This window comes from Thalassophryne amazonica, chromosome 9, assembly GCF_902500255.1.
Source record: "Thalassophryne amazonica chromosome 9, fThaAma1.1, whole genome shotgun sequence".
NCBI lineage: Eukaryota > Metazoa > Chordata > Actinopteri > Batrachoidiformes > Batrachoididae > Thalassophryne > Thalassophryne amazonica.
In genome coordinates this window covers 106934371-106948471 of record NC_047111.1, presented here as the reverse complement: position 1 = coordinate 106948471, position 14101 = coordinate 106934371, and the positions used below count along the sequence as shown (strand labels likewise).

The window sequence follows — 14101 nt, the reverse complement described above, 5'->3', positions numbered from 1 at the left end:
AATGGCACGGCTGTTCCCTCCAACAGATGTCTCCACTCTTCGAGGGCCTCTTTCACAGCAAGGAGTTCCCGATTGCCGACGTCATAGTTCCGTTCAGCGGGGGTCAACCTGCGGGAAAAATAGGCACACGGGTGAAGGACCTTATCGGTCTTCCCGCTCTGGGAGAGCACCGCTCCTATCCCTGAGTCCGAGGCATCCACTTCAACCACTAACTGGCGGCTAGGATCGGGCTGCACCAGAACTGGTGCAGACGAAAAACGCCGTTTCAACTCCTTGAACGCGGCTTCGCACCGATCCGACCAGGTGAAGGGAACTTTTGGTGAGGTCAGGGCTGTCAGGGGGCTAACTACCTGACTGTAGCCCTTAATGAACCTCCTGTAGAAATTAGCAAAGCCGAGGAACTGTTGCAGCTTCCTACGGCTTGTGGGTTGGGGCCAATCTCTCACCGCCGCAACCTTGGCCGGATCAGGGGCGACGGAGTTGGAGGAGATGATAAACCCCAGGAAGGACAAAGAAGTGCGGTGGAATTCACACTTCTCGCCCTTCACAAACAGGCGGTTCTCCAATAACCGCTGCAGGACCTGCCGGACATGAGTCTCAGGATCCGGGGAAAAGATGAGTATATCGTCCAGATACACGAAGACGAACCGGTGCAGGAAGTCCCGTAAGACATCGTTTACCAACGCTTGGAAAGTCGCGGGAGCATTAGTGAGACCGAACGGCATGACCAGGTACTCAAAATGGCCTAACGGGGTGTTAAATGCCGTCTTCCATTCGTCTCCCTTCCGGATCCGAACCAAATGATACGCATTCCTAAGATCAAGCTTGGTGAAGATTTTGGCTCCATGCAAGGGGGTGAACACTGAATCCAACAAGGGCAACGGGTATCGATTGCGAACCGTGATTTCGTTCAACCCCCTATAATCAATGCATGGACGAAGCCCGCCATCCTTTTTACCCACAAAAAAGAAACCAGCACCCATCGGAGAGGTGGAATTCCGGATCAACCCGGCAGCTAATGAGTCCCGGATGTAGGTCTCCATTGATTCACGCTCCGGCCGTGAGAGGTTGTACAGCCTACTGGACGGGAACTCACTGCCCGGAACCAAATCAATGGCACAATCATACGGGCGGTGGGGAGGAAGCGTGAGAGCCAGATCCTTGCTGAACACGTCAGCGAGGTCATGGTACTCCGCCGGCACCGCCTTCAGATTGGGCGGGACTCGGACCTCCTCCTTAGCTTGGGAGCCGGGAGGAACCGAGGAACCTAGACACTCCCGATGGCAGGTCTCGCTCCACTGAACCACTACCCCGGACGGCCAATCGATCCGGGGATTGTGTTTTAGCATCCAGGGAAAACCCAAAACCACACGGGAGGTGGCCTGAGTCACAAAGAACTCAATCACCTCCCGGTGGTTACCTGACACCACCAGAGTTACTGGAGGTGTCTTATGCGTGATTGGTGGGAGTAGGGAGCCATCTAGTGCCCGAACCTGCACAGGCGAGGTAAGAGCCACCAGAGGGAACCCTATCTCCCTCGCCCATCTACTGTCTAGCAGATTCCCCTCGGAGCCCGTGTCCACCAGTGCTGGGGCCTTCAGGGTTGAATCCTCAAACAGGATCGTGACTGGGAGTCGTGTGGCAATGTGGGTGTGTCCCACGTGAATGTTTCGGCCCACCCCTAACCCAGTCTCTAGGGGCAGTTGTTTGCCAGATGCTCAATCGAGCCACAAACAAAACAAGCTCCGTGGGCCCGCCTCCTTTGTGCTCCAGGTGCCCTAAATGTTGCCCTGCTCGTGTCCATAGCTTCGTCAGCAGGGGGAGCCGTAGGCGCACGGAGCGCAGGAACAGAGGAGCGTGGGGAGGGCGGAGCTCGGTCGGAACCGGAAGGGAGAGGGACGACGCGTGCCTGGCCACGCTCTTCGCCTCGTTCCCGACGGCGTTCCTCTAGCCGGTTGTCGAGTCGTATGACTAGATCGATGAGCCCATCTAAATCCCGCGGTTCGTCCTTCGCCACCAGGTGCTCTTTTAGGACCAGTGACAGTCCGTTTACAAAGGCGGCGCGGAGGGCAGTGCTATTCCAGCCGGATCTTGCCGCCGCGATGCGGAAGGCGACTGCATAGGCAGCTGCGCTCCGACGCCCCTGTCTTATTGACAGTAGCGCGGTTGAAGCGGTCTCTCCTCTATTGGGATGATCGAACACCGTTCTGAGCTCCCGCACAAACCCATCGTATGTATGAAGGAGCCGTGAGTTCTGCTCCCAGAGCGCTGTAGCCCAAGCGCGTGCCTCCCCGCGAAGCAGGTTTATTACATAAGCTACTTTGCTAGCGTCAGTCGCGTACATCACGGGACGCTGTGCGAAGACGAGCGAACACTGCATCAAAAAATCCGCGCACGTCTCCACACAGCCTCCGTACGGTTCTGGAGGGCTTATGTATGCTTCTGGGGACGGAGGGAGGGGCCGTTGAACGACCAGTGGAACGTCACTATTACGCGCAGGGTCCTCGGGAGGGAGAGCCGCAGCGGCGCCCGAAGGGCGTGCTTCCACTTGTGCGGCGAGAGCCTCCACCCTGCGGTTTAGGAGAACGTTCTGCTCGGTCATTAAATCCATCCGAGTGGTGAAAGCGGTGAGGATCCGCTGCAACTCACCGATTACCCCTCCCGAAGACGCCGACGCTCCCTGTTCTTCCATTGGCCGTTCAACAGCCGGTTGACGCCCCTCGGGATCCATGATGCTGGCCGAGATATCCTGTTGTGAAAGTGTAGGAACACGGACCCACAACAGGGGGCGCAAATGAACGGACAATGGAGAAGATAAATAAGTTTTAACAAGTGAAACGAGCACAACCAATACAACAATCAACAATTTGGGGATAAGCCGAATTCTGCTGGTGTCGTGTGGGCAGGCTCGAAGGTAGGAGACGTCCGTCCAGGTCGAACCGGAACCATCCAGATTTCCTCTGCCACCGAACCCTGGAAGTACTGGAACCGCCAAGTCCCGAATTCCCAGGTGGCCACTGCCTCCGCTCGTCGGATCCGGTACTGCTGGCAAGAGAGAGCAACAACACACAGGTGTGGATGCGGCTGCACCCAGTAACACGGAGAGGGGAGAAGCTGCCTCCACCTCTCGTCCCAAAAAAGCAGGAAGGTGAGTACTTATCTAGTCACTCGGCCTGCGGTAGTCCGCTGTCCTGAAAGGTTTAACAAGTTTATCAATTAACACAGACTATGCTGCAGAGAATGTTACCTCTATCTCAAGGCGATATCTCGGCATCGAGGTGGAGACGCCGTCCTGATGATATACCTCCGTGCTGAGTGGAGTCAGCTGTGTCCAGTAATGGGTGACAGCTGTCACCCTGGCTGCTCTCATCAGGCGGCAGCGCCCTCTGGTGCCTGGAGCCCGCACTCCAGGCAGGGCGCCCTCTGGTGGTGGTGGGCCAGCAGTACCTCCTCTTCAGCGGCCCACACAACAGTGTTTATATTTTTGTTGAGTGTATATATATATATATATATATATATATATATATATATATATAGAGAGAGAGAGAGAGAGAGAGAGAGAGAGAGAGAGAGAGAGAGAGAGAGAGAGAGAGAGAGAGAGAGAGAGACGCACACGCTGCATCCGAATTCACAACGTTTCACTTTTTCTACATTTTGTTATATTACAGCCTTTTTCCAAAGTGGATGAAATTCATTTTTCCCATCAAAATTATACACAAAATTCCCCATAATGACAATGTGAAAAAAGGTTTTTGGAGATTTCAGATTTATTAAAAAAAAAAAAAAACCCTAAGTATTCACAGCCTTTGCCAAGGAACTCAAAATTAAGCTCAGGTGCATCCTTTTTCCACTGATCAACCCTGAGATGTTTCTACAGCTTAATTGTTCACAGATCTAATCTGTGAATAATATTTGAGAGAAATAGATCTTTTGTGTATATAGAAAATGTTTTAGATCTTTGAGTTCAGCACATGAAAAATGGGAGCACGTTTTGCATGTATACGAGGTCTATTAGAAAAGTATCCGACCTTATTATTTTTCAAAAACTATATGGATTTGAATCACGTGTGATTACATCAGACATGCTTGAACCCTCGTGGGCATGCGAGAGTTTTTTCACGCCTGTCGGTTACGTCATTCGCCTGTGGGCAGTCTTTGAGTGAGGAGTCGCCCACCCTCTCGTCGATTTTTTCATTGTTTAGGAATGGCTCAGAGACTGCTGCTTTGTTTGATCAAAATTTTTTCAAAACTGTAAGGCACAACTGAGTGGACACCATTCGATAAATTCAGCTGGTTTTCGGTAAAAATTTTAACGGCTGATGAGAGATTTTGGTCTGGTAGTGTCGCCGTAAGGACGGCCCACGGCGCCTGACGGCGATCTGCGCCTCGAGGCAGCAGTGTCTCACCGTTTCAAGTTGAAAACTTCCACATTTCAGGCTCTGTTGATCCAGGAAGTCGTCAGAGAACAGAGAACTTTCAGAAGAAGTTGGCATGAGGAGTTTATTCGGACACTCCATTGTTAACGGACATTTTGTAATGAAAGAACGTGCGGGCAGAGTCGCATGTCGGGCCGGACCTGACCGCGGGGGGTCGCGACAGGAAAAACACCTCCGTTGGAAACCTTAATGGACAAGTTGGAACATGCCCAAGCTGTTAAACAATTTCTCAGTTACTCACTTGTTGAAAGCCATCAAAAGCCACCTGAATTTTACAAATGGTTTTCAACACGGAGGTGTTTTTCCTGTCGCGGCGCACACAGATTCGCCGAGTCATTTCCGTGATGACTCGGCGAATCTGTGTGCGCGCACGTCTTTCATTACAAAATGTCCTTAAACAGTGGAATGTCCGCATAAAGTCCTCATGCCGGCCTCTTCTGAATCTTCTCTGTTCTCTCACAACGTCCTGGGTGAATTAAGCCTTAAATTAGGATGTTGTCAGCTCGAAACAGGCCGACGATGGTGCCTGGAAGCGCTGCGTGACGTCCCGCTCCGTGGGAGGTCCTTACACCGACAGAAACACCCCATAATCTCTCATCAGCCGTTAAACTTTTCACCGAAAACCAGCTAAATTTCTCGAATAGTGTCCACTCGGATATTCCTCACAGGTCCAGAAAAATTTTTGATAAAGCAACGCGCGCCGTCTCGAGCAGCGTGTGAAACAAAGGAATTCAGCCAAGAGGGCGGGACCACATCTCACTCAAGGCCTGCCCACAGGGAAATGACGTCACCGACACGCGTGAAAAAACTCACGCATACGCACGAGGGTTCAAGCATGATTGGTGTAATCGCATGTCATTCAAATCCATATAGTTAAAAAAAAATAAAAAGGTAGGATACTTTTCTGATAGACCTCGTACATATACATATGTATACGTATACCTATGTGTACACACACACACACACACACACACACACACACACACATATATATACATATACGAGGTCTGTCCATAAAGTATAGGTCCTTTTTATTTTTTTCAAAACTATATGGATTTCATTCATATGTTTTTACGTCAGACATGCTTGAACCCTCGTGCGCATGCGTGAGTTTTTCCACGCCTGTCGGTGACGTCATTCGCCTGTGAGCACTCCTTGTGGGAGGAGTCGTCCAGCCCCTCGTCGGAATTCCTTTGTCTGAGAAGTTGCTGAGAGACTGGCGCTTTGTTTGATCAAAAATTTTCTAAACCTGTGAGACACATCGAAGTGGACACGGTTCAAAAAATTAAGCTGGTTTTCGGTGAAAATTTTAACAGCTGATTTGAGATTTTGAGGTGATACTGTCGCTTTAAGGACTTCCCACGGTGCGAGACGATGTGCAGCGCTCCCAGGCGCCGTTGTCAGCCTGTTTCAAGCTGAAAACCTCCACATTTCAGGCTCTATTGATCCAGGACGTCGTGAGAGAACAGAGAAGTTTCAGAAGAAGTCGGTTTCAGCATTTTATCCGGATATTCCACTGTTAAAGGAGTTTTTTTAATGAAAGACGTGCAGATGGATTGCAGCGTCGGCTTGCAGCCGGCGCGACACTCCGCCACAGGAAAAACACCTCCGTTGGAAGCCTTAAGGACAAGTTGGAACATGTCCAGCTGTTAAACAATTTCTCATATACTCACTCCACTGAAAGCCATCAAAAGCTGCGTGGATTTTACAAATGGTTATCAACACGGAGGTGTTTTTCCTGTGCCGCCGCACCGCGCCGGCTGCGTCCCGAAGCGCGGACCCGTCCGCACGTCTTTCATTAAAAAAAATCTCCTTTAACAGTGGAATATCCAGATAAAATGCTGAAACCGACTTCTTCTGAAACTTCTCTGTTCTCTCACGACGTCCTGGATCAATAGAGCCTGAAATGTGGAGGTTTTAAGCTTGAAACAGGCTGACGACGGCGCCTGGGAGCGCTGCACATCGTCTCACACCGTGGGAAGTCCTTAAAGCGACAGAATCACCTCAAAATCTCTCATCAGCCGTTAAAATTTTCACCGAAAACCAGCTTAATTTTTCGAACCGTGTCCACTTCGATGTGTTTCACAGGTTTAGAAAAACTTTTGATCAAACAAAGCGCCAGTCTCTCAGCAACTTCTCAGACAAAGGAATTCTGACGAGGGGCTGGACGACTCCTCCCACAAGGAGTGCTCACAGGCGAATGACGTCACTGACAGGCGTGGAAAAACTTACGCATGCGCACAAGGGTTCAAGCATGTCTGACGTAAAAACATATGAATGAAATCCATATAGTTTTTGAAAAAAATAAAAAGGACCTATACTTTATGGACAACACCCTCGAATATATATATATATATATATATATATAGGGAGAGAGAGAGAGTTGTAAATCACCATCATCCTGATACCAGCTGCAAACCTGCATCTTGAGCTACTCACAAATAAGCCTGTAACTTCCCTTGGCTCAAATCTTCTGAACAAACCTACCGTAGCAGCTGTGACGCATAAGCATTGGTAAAATAGTGCTAGACATTTGAGAGAATCCAGTATCAAAGAAGGGAGCTAATGAACCTGATGTCATTACCGCTCATCTTATTCCTCTTATTTCATCAGAAGCTCAATGAAAGATCAAATATCCCATAAATGCCACATCAGTTAGAAAAGAATGAGAGTTGTGGCTGTCAGTGAGGGTCAACATGATGCAACCGAATACAAAACCTTAAAAAAACAAAAATTCCGAACATAGTTTATGGTGAAATTTTGTCAAAGAAGTACCGCATCGCTGGGTATTCAACAGGATTTGCAAGATACTACAGTGCATCTTGTAAAGATAGGGCTCTTCTTAAAAAACAAGAATTTCATGTGAGTTTTTGTCACTTCCTAAATGACTTGGTGTGAGCTTTCCTGACAAGATATTGTTGGCGTGCACCCATGCCTTCCAGTGGAAAAGTGATCTATCCTGCTCCAGGGTCCCATATGAATCACATGAGGGAGCAGGAATATAAATTTCATCTTTACAGTCAAGTGGAAGTGGAGGGACCAGCAGTTTGATGATGTAATGACTGCCTGCAGAGTCTTGCTGTGGCTGCTGGGCCAGTGCAGAACTAATCATCCTACATCTAGGCCCCCCCCCCCCCGTCTTGAGGTTGTATGGCAGGTGGTCTTAAACGCAGGGTGTGGCAAAGTGCATAATGCCATCTAGAGGCTGTGTATTCTGAACGCAAACCAGAGCGCACCCACCTACAAATGCATACACACATAAGGCCATTTTAAAGTCACCTGCATGTCTTTGTAAGTGAGAGGACCCAGGCAGCACGGGGAGAACATGCAAACTCCACACAGAAAGGCCTAGGTGGGAAGTGATCCCATGACCTTCTTGTTGTGAGGCAACAGTGCTAACCACTAACCCACCGTGCTGCTTGATGTAAAGTGGTATATTAGAACCCCCTGTCCCCCCCAAAAAAACCCTTAATTGGTCATATTTCTTCAGATGTTGTTGTGCCGCTAACGTGTCAAGATCTACAAAGTTTGCAGCTTTGATTTGTTGATAATTTGAGCATATTGTGGACTTTTAACAGAGATGTAAGTCCTATAATGGGTCTCAGGGCCTGTTGGTGCTGGTGCTCATCTTCTGATTCCATAAAGTGACACGTCTGAAGAGAGTCCGCAACTCCCCCGGACGAGATGCCAGACAGATGGCCAGTGTTCTGTTGAGATGTTGTCCCATGAGCTCTCCCCGTCAAAACAAGGTGCCTATCGTGTTTCATGTGCAGTTGCACGGTAGAGCTCACATTGATGGGTAATGAGTCGTTCATCTCGACGGGGTAAAGAGATGTGCATGCGTAGTTGTGTGGTAGAGCTCACGTCGATGGGTAATGGGTAGTTCATCTCAACGGGGTGGAGAGATGTGCATGCGGCCATGCGCAATTGCGCGGTAGAGCTCATCTCCACGGGTTTGAGGTTGCATATCAAAGTGTTCCAGAGGAAGACACCGAATCCCAAAACTGTTCCATAATGGCTCTGCCATGGCATGAACATAAAAACAGACATGTCAAGATAAAAAAGGTGAACAACTTGAATTTAGCAGTTCAGCATTTCCCACAACCATGCAGGCGGCAGAAAGAATGTAGATGAAACACGTCTCGGGCCAGCATTTGCAAATGGCGGCCATTTTATGACTGGAAAGAAAACCAGGCCTTTCCAACATTCACACCTGACACTGGGACCCCTGATCTCCGAGGCATTCTTGGCACAAGCACCTCTCAGCTTTTTTCAGCTACCCCAACCCCCCTCCTGCACCACCACCTCTCCCACACTCATATGACCACCTCCTCCTCTTCCTACTCGTGCTCCGTTAAGCTAGCGAGGACGGTGAGGAGTGGGGGAGGTGACTGTATCCCTACAGTGGCCGTCTTGGATGACTGAGATGTAAAAGCATTCCTTTCATAAACTGTGTCAGAATAATGTCTGTCCAATGAGGGCCCAGCAGGCACTAAAATGGCCAGGCCAATGGCTGCGGGTCTAACCAGGATATAAATGGCCAGCGCAGACCTTCCGAGTTGGGTGACCCCTATTTTGGCTGTGGTGAGCAGGATCTGATCCCAAGGACTGTTACCCTCTGTTCTTGTCTGGTGTGCAGGTAAAAAAATAAAAATAACAGAGAATATTTGTTTAGCGGAGCAGATATTTGGACAGTGCTCCATCCAAATGTTGGCAATTTCTTGGCACTTAATTATTTATTTATTTGATTTTTAATTGTTTTTTTGGACGGATTCAAAGAATACACAAGGATTATATGTTGTTTTGGTCTACATGATGCATTCTGCTAATAGAGAAACCCAGAAATTTGCTTATACATCTGTCTTTTGGAAATTGGTGTACATGAACAGGTGCACCGTGGTTTGAGACATGTTATCGGATCTGGAAATAGAGACTGACTGAAGGCCTTGCATGTTCGAGTACCGGGTTTAACCGTTTCAGAATGACACCCTGGCGACGGCTTTGGGGGCATTAAACTGACAATTTGACTGTTGAAAGCAAAGTGCCAAATACATCAAAATGTTAATTTTACACCACAATATGGACATAAACGTGCTGTTGGAATTGGCTAAATATCCTATTACATGTGATAAAACATGTATCAATTGTACATTAATTTCGAAAGACAAACTCCAAAAAAGGTAATAACATGTATAATTAGACATAAAGTGTGTTTACTGGAGGAAAGTGTTGCAGCTACTGTTGCAGATTTGCACAGCACCTCTATTCCACTCCAGCACAGGAGGCAGTGTTTGAGGTGCAACACTCCCTGACTGCTTTCAAAAAGAATATGAATGTAGAAAAATGATAAGTGTGTGTTTATGTGCTGAAATGTAAATTGCAGATTATGAACAGGATATGAACTTGAGAATAAAAATGCTATGAGTATGTGGTGAGGCCATGCACTGAGACATGCAAGGACTATATGTACTAAAATACCCCGTGCACCCCGCCCCGCCTAATCTATTTAAACTTGGCATTTGATACAATGTGATCTGAGTGACATTTGTTACCAGGATTCCTTTGCCAACACTGCTAAAATCCTCTGCAGCTGCCAAGCAAACTATACCTTCAATTGCTGAGGAATGTTTGTAGATAGTCAGAGCATCACCGCTGCTGAAACGTCTTGTTCAAATTAGGACAAATGGGCTTTTGGTGGCCCAAAGCCTCCACTAAACTTTTCAAACCCTGTGTTTTTTTTCTCTCTCTCTTCAAAGAGTCAGAAAAGCAATCATGCCTTTCGGAAACACACACAACAACTTCAAAACTCAACTACACAGTTGATGATGAGTTCCCCAACTGTCAAAGCATAACAAATCACATGGCCAAGGCCCTGACCAAGGAGATTTATGCCAAGTTGAGGGAAAGCAGACACCCAGTGGCTATACCCTGGATGACGTCATCCAGACTGGTGTTGACAACCCTGGTGAGCACAGTTTTGTTGGCAAACATGAAACAGATTCTTCTTTTATCACCCTTACAAGCAAGATGCTCACTGTAGAAGCTGTGTCACAGTACACCAATCTTCAATTCTTTGTCTTTAGGTCACCCCTTCATCATGACTGTTGGCTGTGTTGCTGGTGATGAGGAGTCCTATGAGGTCTTCAAGGATCTCCTTGACCCCGTCATCTCCGACCGTCATGGTGGATACAAGGCCGATAGCAAGCACACGACCGACCTGAACTACGAGCACCTGAAGGTGCGGCACATCGGTTCTCTATGATAAGCACAAAACATTATGGTCCACTTGTCCAAATCATCATGCAAAATTCAACAGCCAACCAAACATTGTGTGAGATTATTAGTGTTTAAAGTGAGAGAAAAACTGGAGTAACTACATTTTTTTTATTAGGGTGGTGATGATCTGGACCCCAACTATGTCCTGTCCAGACCGTGTCCGTACTGGGCGCAGCATCAAGGGATACACCCTGCCCCCCCACAACAGCCGTGGCGAGCGCAGAGCTATTGAGAAGTTGTCCATTGAGGGTAAGCTATTAGGGATCATTCTGTAAATACGTAACGGTAAGACAATCACACCGGGAAATGCCACTAATGGTAATTCCTTAAGAAAGTTCCTTAAGAAATCTGCTGTATGGAGGATGACATCTAATCTCCTAAACAGCCTCTCTCTCCCTCTCTTTCCAGCACTGACCAGCCTTGATGGTGAATTCAAGGGAAAGTACTACCCCCTGACTGACATGTCTGACGCTGAGCAGGAGCAGCTGATCAATGATCACTTCTTGTTTGACAAGCCCGTCTCTCCCCTGCTGACCTGTGCTGGTATGGCCCGTGACTGGCCCGATGCCAGAGGCATTATGTAAGTAGAACCAGAAACTCTCATTCCAATCCCTTAACCTGTCACAGAATTCTCACTTTGAGCTGCTGCAGTACTTTGAGGTGATCTCATACCTCCCGTCCATGTATTGGTGCTACACTGGTAGACCTGTAAATTAATTTGATATCTCTGGTCTCGTACTTCGATGATGAAAACGGAACTTATGAATAAAAGTGGTTGTTGAAGGCAGTGGCTACATCAAAACAAAGGTTAACCTCAAATATGGTGTGTCCCAGGGTCTGTTCTCGGTTATCTACTCTTTTGCCGCCATGCTTAACTCTAAGCTACGTCAGAAGAGACTGTAAAGTTTTATTAACATAAAATATCGAATTGGATGTACCACTTTGTATTTGAAGGACCTTTTAGGATCTCCTGCACATCATTCCCAGAATGTGTCTTATGTCTTCCCATCATCAAAAAGAAGTCGACAGAGTGAAAGAACCTTGTCTTTGGCATAATCTGCCTGCTGGAAATTTCAAACCTACTTTAGTTAAACCTAGCTGCCCCCACACATCCATCTATTCATCCATCTTCTAAATCTCCTTATTCCAATTAAGGGTCATGGGGTAGTGGGAGCCTATTCCAGCAGTAAGTGGTCAAGAGGCAAGGTACGCCCTGGACAGACCACCAGTCCTATCGCAGTTCCTTTGCAGCAGTCACCAATTCACCTAACCTTCATGTCTTTGGAAGTGGGATGAAGTCAGCGCACCTGGAGGGAACCCACACAAATACGGGGAGAATATACAGACTCCACACAGAAAGGACCAGGTCGGAATCAAACCTGGCACCTTCTCGCTGTGAGGCAAGAGCGTCAACCGCCACCATGTTGTCTGGCGTTCTCTCTTTATATCAGTGTTTCTCAAACGTTTTCACACCAAGGACTATTCATCATCAAAATTAAATATATAAATCTTGCAGACCACCTGACTCCCCAAATATTCAAAAACAATAAGTCTGCCTACCACGCCAATAGTATATGACAAATTACAACCTAAATGGGTCATAAAACAGACAGCTGTACTAGTATCACAAAACAGACCATTCAGATTCAAATTTTTGGATTTACATATGAGTGGAGTTTATAATGAAATTAAATACATGGGTGATTCTATGGCAACGGAATTACAACGACAGGAAAATCTGGCCACATTTTAGCTCCCCATAAAAAATGTGCTCCGATTGTAATTCCGTTACCACAGAAACACCCACATATATTCTATGATCTATTAGACTTTGAAGTCATTTTAAACAGTTTGAGAAACATTTTTTAAGTTTGAATAATTTAAAACGTGATATTTCACCAATATCTTGTGGACCACTCTTTGAAAAAGGCCTTTCTCTCTCTCTCTCTGTGTGTGCATTACCTGTTTTCCCAGGCATAATGACAACAAGACCTTCCTGGTCTGGGTCAATGAGGAAGATCACGCCTGCGTGTCATCTCCATGCAGAAAGGTGGCAACATGAGAGAGGTCTTCAGGCGCTTCTGCGTTGGTCTGCAGAAGGTATCATTTAATGAATCCAAAAGCTGTCATAGGCCTTGGCATGTTCAATCTCAGATGACTGGATTGTGTTTTCATTGGTGCATATGAATCTTACACTTCCATACCTTCCAGATTGAAGAGATCTTCAAGAGCACAACCACGGCTTCATGTGGAACGAGCATCTGGGTTTCATCCTGACCTGCCCCTCCAACCTGGGTACCGGCCTGCGTGGTGGTGTCCATGTCAAACTGCCCAAACTAAGCACACACGCCAAGTTTGAAGAGATCCTCACCAGGCTGCGTCTGCAGAAGCGTGGCACAGGTAGGTTCTTCTGCTGTCTTTCTGTCACGTCTGTGGCAGTCACGACGTCTACAGCATCTGATCCAATTTCATTCATCTTCTGCAGGTGGTGTGGATACTGCCTCTGTGGGTGGAGTGTTTGACATCTCCAATGCCGACCGTCTGGGCTCCTCTGAGGTGGAGCAGGTCCAGCTGGTGGTTGATGGTGTCAAGCTGATGATTGAGATGGAGAAGAAGCTGGAGAAGGGAGAGTCCATCGACAACATGATCCCCTCCCAGAAGTAAAGAGGGACAATCTAAGGTTTTCTCGTGACCATTCATGTGCAATCGAGCCATCTGATTTGCGGGCAGAGAAAACAGCCGCTCGCCTAGAGACTCTTGACTCTGCTCACGTTCTTCCAGCTTTTTTCTGTCTTTTGGTCTTTTTTCACGTTGTCCCGTGTTGGTTGGTGACATCCTGGGATCAGCCTCTACTGAGCTGGGCTTGCCTGGCAAATGTGGCAACACCTACTTTTTGTTATAAAAAGTAATCAGTATTGAAACTGTTCATAACTGCTCAATAAAACTGCCCAATCTAACAACTGAATAATTCATGTTGGTCTTTTATGCTGCAATACTGAAAAATTTTAAACCAGTTAAAAATAAAAACAATGCAGTCTTATTACAATCGTCTGACACGTTTCCCATTTATTATCAACATATGTGCTTCTATTTATTTATTTATTTGTTGGGCTTATAGACCAAACTAAACAGAAACAGCCTGGATCTGGATCATGCTAATATTTTACATTGAACTACTACCAGTATTCTTACCAAGTTTCTAAAAGCTATATAAAGTAAACTATGAGGTCATGTTGTGTTGGAGACTGTGTGTGCTGGTTGGACCGTCAGCAGCATTTACTTCACAGATACTCAGGCAATTTTCAGAAAATGTGGTGAAAGTGTTGGACCTGAAGAATAAAAGAATTAAGTCCATTTTTAGGTCTGAGGCGCAAAATTGGACTGGTACA

At 47.1% G+C, this 14101-nt stretch overlaps 1 pseudogene; it reads left to right on the top strand.

Moving 5' to 3' along the window:
- LOC117517771 overlaps positions 1-13674 on the top strand; it is a 28375-nt pseudogene extending 14701 nt beyond the window's left edge.
- The last annotated feature ends 427 nt before the right edge of the window (positions 13675-14101 follow it).